This window comes from Rattus rattus, chromosome 2 (assembly GCF_011064425.1).
Source record: "Rattus rattus isolate New Zealand chromosome 2, Rrattus_CSIRO_v1, whole genome shotgun sequence".
NCBI classification, from domain to species: Eukaryota; Metazoa; Chordata; class Mammalia; order Rodentia; family Muridae; genus Rattus; species Rattus rattus.
The window spans coordinates 227,324,234-227,329,969 of record NC_046155.1 but is presented as its reverse complement, the minus strand read 5'-3'; the positions used below and the strand labels follow the sequence as shown (position 1 = coordinate 227,329,969).

Genomic DNA, 5,736 nt, shown 5'->3' with positions numbered 1-5,736 from the left:
CAGCATGGAATCTTAACGTCACCTGCCATATTTTCCTGCCACAACTTCTCTCCCTCTTCCTCCTGTCTCTCCTCCTTTCCATTCCAGTCTCTTCCTCTTCCTTCAAACTTCTCTCCCGCCCATCCTTCCTTCTCATCCAATGACAGGCCTCCTGTACCTGCCCTTCACCTGTATTTTACAAATTCAAAGGGGAGAAGGTTCTGGTGAAGTCACCTGAGTCCTGAGAACATGACTAAGCAGCAGAATTAGCATCAAAATACAGATAACTCCAGGGCAAACCACAGCATTCCCCTACACTGGGGTATTGAGCCTTGACAGGACCAAGGGTCTCTCCTCCCATTGATGCCCGACAAAGCCATCCTCTGCTACATATACGGCGGGAGCCACAGGTCCACCCGGTGTACTCTTGGGATAGTGGTTTAGTCCCTGGGAGCTCTGGGGATTCTGGTTGGTTGTTATTGTTGTTGTTCTTGTGGGGTTGCAAACCCTTTCAGCTCCTTCAGTCCTTTCTCTAACTCCTCCATTGGGGACCCCATTCTCAGTCCAGTGGTTGGCTGCAAGCATCCACCTCTGTATTTGTCATGCTCTGGCAGAGCCTCTCAGGAGACAGCTATATCAGGCTCCTCTCAACATGCACTTCTTGGCATCCGCAATAGTGACTGGGTTTGGTGTCTGAATATGGGATGGATCCCTGGGTGGGGCAGTCTCTGGATGGCCTTTCCTTCAGTCTCTGCTCCACACTTTGTCTCCGTATTTCCTCCTGTGAGTATTTTGTTCCCCCTTCTAAGAAGGTTTGAAGCATCCACACTTTTGTCTTCCTTCTTCTTGAGCTTCTTGTGGTCTGTGAATTGCATCTTGGGTATTCTGAGCTTTTGGGCTAATATCCACTTATCAGTGAGTGCATACCATGTGTGTTCTTTTGTGACTGGGTTACCTCACTCAGAATGTAATTTCCTGTTCCATCCATTTGTCTATGAATTTCATGAAGTCATTGTTTTTGATAGCTAAGTAGTACTCCATTGTGTAGATGTACCACATTTTCTGTATCCATTCCTTTGTTGAGGGACATCTGGGTTCTTCCTGAGTCATTTCTCATCAGCTGCCCTTCACAGCTGAACCAAATGCTGCCATGGAATGGAAGTAATCTGAGGCCATCTCACCACAAACCTCCTGGAAAACCACCCCAGGAACTTCAGCTTCCTCATCAGAATTCTTTAGGGTTAGTGTATATTACTCAGAACTTCACAGTGTAACCCGACTTTACTAAGTAAAATGATACTTAAGATACTTCCTAGAGCTAGCTAACTGCTTGTGCTTTAAGCTGCAGTCCCTCAGTGTGACAGTCACACAGGTGAGAGCTGTGAGGGTAGACGTGAGTGAAGCCATAGAGCACATTTGCTTGAAATCCTTAAGCAGGGACCTTCCGAGGGCCAGAAGCCAGTGTGGCTCTCAGTGCAGAGCCGCATCGGTGTGGGCCAGGAGAGATGTCTATACGGGGCATTGCAATAAACTGTCGCAGCTGTTTTCCAAGTAATGTACATACTCCTCTGTGGTCACGTCCAGCCTCGGAGCGGCGCCTCTGAACTCAGCCGTACGCGTTTGGTCTCCAGTGGTTTTTATATTCAGGTGTATATACGGTGCTCACTTTAGATCAGCAGTGTTGGCCATTATACTGCAGAGCTGGGTCATAGCCTTATTAGTTGTGTGTGGTTGGTGACCCTCTGGGTACACAAGTGTCTGTTGAGTGCTGTCTTACCCATTTGTTGACAAGTGGATGTCTGTGCATGTGTCGTGTGTCATGGGATGTCACAGAGGGAGGGAGCAGAACCATCACACCAATAGTGGACCAAACTACTTCCTTGCTCTAACCAGTGACTTGTCCCCTAACCTGTCTTCAGAAGTCACATAGAGTTACAGTAGTGTATAAATTAAATATTGTGGGAAAAGTTAGTCCTCTCTCTCTCTCTCTCTCTCTCTCTCTCTCTCTCTCTGTGTGTGTGTGTGTGTGTTTACATTTGTATTTATGTACTCCTACAATTCTATCTGTATTTAAAGATGTGAAAATATTGACACCAATTTTAGTAGTCATGAGCCTGAACAAAGATGTCCAAGGAGTCAGAGTTGGTATGTGCTGAGAACACAAACTTGTCAGCTGATTGGTTGGTTGCCTACAGTTCTGGCCCATCTTTTCCCTTGTGTGAACATTGACAGGTATGTGACAGATGAGAAATAATAATAAACTGACACACTGGTGTTCAGCAATGAAAAACAGAAAAGATTATAAAAATAAGTATACTACCCAACCCCAAACCACCTTATAGTTAGGACACTCTACAGTCACCCAGCCAACAATACAGCGTAGTCTCCTGTTCTGTGTGGCGGTTTGAATGAGAAGCACTCTCCCATAGGCTCGTGGATCTGAACACTTGATCTCCGGTTGGTGGCACTGTTGGCAGGTTTAGGAAGAGAGGCCTTCGTAGACAAATGTCGGTAGAGGTGGGCTTTGAGGACTCATAGCTTTGCTCTGTTTCTGGTTTCCTGTCTTTGCTTCATCTCTTTAGTTTAAAATGTGATCTCTCCACTTCCTGCCCTTGCCGCTTGCTGCCCTGAGTCCCCAGGATGCTCTGCTCTTCTCCCTCTGGAACCATTAAGTAGACGTGAATTCTTTCTCCTGTATGCTTCTTTGATCAAGTGTTTTTTTTTTTTTTTTTTTTTTTTTTTAATCACAGCACCAAGAAGCAAACTAATATACACTTGAGAGTGATGGCTTCTTCAAGACTAGCAATGCCTTTATCCCAGTACCAATCCCGGTCATATTAGTTTCACTGTTTTCATTTCTACTGAAATCTGAGAGACAAGCTCAGGTGTTTCCATGCAACACTAGTCAAAAAACTGAAGGCAGGAAAAGGCAGAAGGGGCGGTCACATTAATATGATTCTCATCTACAGAGCTGCATTTAATTGTCCCTCTCGAGAAGGCTGAACGGCGCTCAGGAAATGAGCCTGATAGTCCACGAGGAACATTCTCATCCAAACCACACAGGATGTGAGTCTGGTAGTGTATCCTCACCGTCGTGCTCCCTGACTTGGCGTTGTCTAATTTCATGCCATTGACTCATGTTTGGCTTGCATCTCACTGAACACGGAGACAATTTTATCTAGGGTCACATTACCTGTGCGAACGTAACGCAGAATATAAAATAGTGCAGCTCGTTTCAGAATATGGGGCGTGAGGAGGATTTGGAGATCTAGAAACAGTCACGACTTGAAAAATTAGTTCATTTATCCAAAGTCTGAGGAGCAAAGAAGGTTCGCGTAGATGAAATTTAAGTCACACAAGACAGCAGGGAGGTGATTTCAAAGGCAACATAGCCGCACAAGTCACCATACATGTATTTTTTTTTAAATGTTTGCATTTAATTAACCTTTGAAGTGGTTTTAAGCCACCAGAACACAGGTACCTCCAACACCCTTTACCTTCTCTTCAGCTCTTCCGCTGAAGAATTTGGCCTTCACCATGACAGGTTGCTTAGGGAGCTTCCCCTGCCCCAGAACTTTGTGGTAGCCTGATCGAACAACGTCAATAATGGGAGCAGCGCCAGTCTTGTTTCTTGCTGCATTGACCCGTGTCTGCTCGATCTGATAGACCGATGACATCGCTGACCGATGTCCATAATTTATCCAGTTTGACCGTTGGGCAGAAGCTCTGGTTCCTCTTCAAGTGGTAATGCCTCATGCCAACTTTGCCGAAGTAACCTGGATGATATTTGTCAAAGTTGATCCGGTGGTGATGCGCGCCTCCAGCATTCCCAAGGCCTCCTGGGTGCTTGCGGTCCTTACCGATGCGACCGTGGCCGTGGCTCACGTAGCCCCGGAGTTTCCCGGTCTTCCTCAGTCTGGATGGCATGGCGGTGGCAGAAAAGAAAGAGCACCATACATGTATTTTAATCTTCCATGTAAACTCTATCTTCTCTCAGAATGGAAAACAGGTCCTCATACGTGTTAAACGCATGCCCTGCCACCCACAAGGCTACACTCCAGGCCCAAAGCAGCTGCTTCTTCCTTTCAAATAACTTCCCGCAATAACCTTTTAGATTGTTTTTCTTCAGAGGCAAAAGAAAATCTGCACATGGACAAAGAAATCAAATAGCATGATAAAAATAAGCCCAGACACCAAAGCCCCACACTAAGTCAGGAAAGCCCCACAAGTATTGCACGCATGCACACGTGTGTGTATTCTACAGCTAACAGCAAGGTGTCCAGCTGGCTCCCACAGTGAGTCCTCAGGGGTGCTTTATAGTGTGTCTGTAGGGTTAGGATCAATTCTTATAGGAGATGATAATTTCTCACAAACTGCTTCCTTGATTGGTAAGTACGGTGGTATTTCATTAGCTTCCATGGAAAGAGCAGGTCGAGCATGCATTAAGTTAGCAATGTTGCTCCTTTTGTGATGTATCATCTTATAAACTGTCAGCTTCTCGGCAGAGCCTTGTGTCATTCATTCTGCTAAGCACCTCATCGATTCTCAAGATGGAGCACAAGGGCCGGGAAAAGGCTGCTAGACGGCTTAATTCAGGTTTCACACTCAGGCTCCAGGGAGACTGCGATCACGCAGCTGACTGTAAGCAGGACCTCTTGGAGAAGTGTAGTCTCTTCCCTCACTTTCAATTTTGTCTGTATAACCGCAAGGCGCTTCTCCGAGCTCTCTTCTTTACCATCTGTTGAATGGGTCAGCTACATGGGTTACTGGCCACCAAGAGTGTTTGCTCTCTGTCCTTCTTTCCTGCCTGTCTCCGACACGGGCTACTTCGAGCACCATTCGTAGCTGTTTGCATGTTTTACTGCATCTGTTGCCCAGAACTAAACCTAGGGATGGTGCTGTGCTAGATTCTTCAAATGTCTCCAAATCAGAGGAAGGCTGTCAGGAGTCTTCATGGCTAAGGTAAAGTCCACATGAGGCCACATGGTTCTATCCAGGAGCATCCAAGAAGGCCTCAAGAAAGGCACACGCAAGTGAGAGTCATTATAAAAGTTAAAGAAAAATTCCAGGTTTAAGAATCAGAATCATCAACAGCCTTCCAATAGAGTATTAGCGCATTTAAAAATAAAACATAAATTTATAGTTTTGGAGACATGCCAAGCCAAATGTCCACAGCTCCTGAACAGCTGTGGCTGACATACAGATAATAAAATATGAACTATAGAGAGCCTTTTGTGCACACAGGTGTTGTGACGACTTCTCAGTGTAAACAAACATGAATAAGAACTCTTGAATTTTGACACCTTATGAAAAATACTAATGAGTGCTTTCTATTTGGTTAGCATTATGGTAGGTGCTGGTGTGACAAGGATAGACAAGGGTCTCTCATGTTGAGGAGCTCGGAATTTTGGGAGCAATTCATCATTCTGGCTATAGAAAGAGAACATGGCCCTGTCGCCTGATCATAAAGGATCAGTGAAACAGAGGGTGGTCCAGGCATGCAGAAAAAGAGCAAAGGGCTGACAGAATGTGTAACAAGGAGTGCACGTTAACAAAGCAAAGCAGGGCAGTCCGTGGACAAGGGTGAGGGCAAACGGGCCACACTGTCAAAGAACCAAACTTCACTAGAGGTCACAGAAGGAGTTTGAGGTGTTTAGGGGAGAAGCAGCAGAACTAGAACCGGGAAGGGAAGAATATTCTGGAAAGGGAAGAGAGCAAAGACACTCACCAGAGAGGAGGGGCAACTGTTTTAACTCA

General features: G+C 45.7%; 1 pseudogene; it reads right to left on the bottom strand.

The window, feature by feature from the left end:
* Positions 1-3,437: 3,437 nt before the first annotated feature.
* Positions 3,438-3,907, bottom strand: LOC116894709 (annotated as a pseudogene).
* Positions 3,908-5,736: the final 1,829 nt, after the last annotated feature.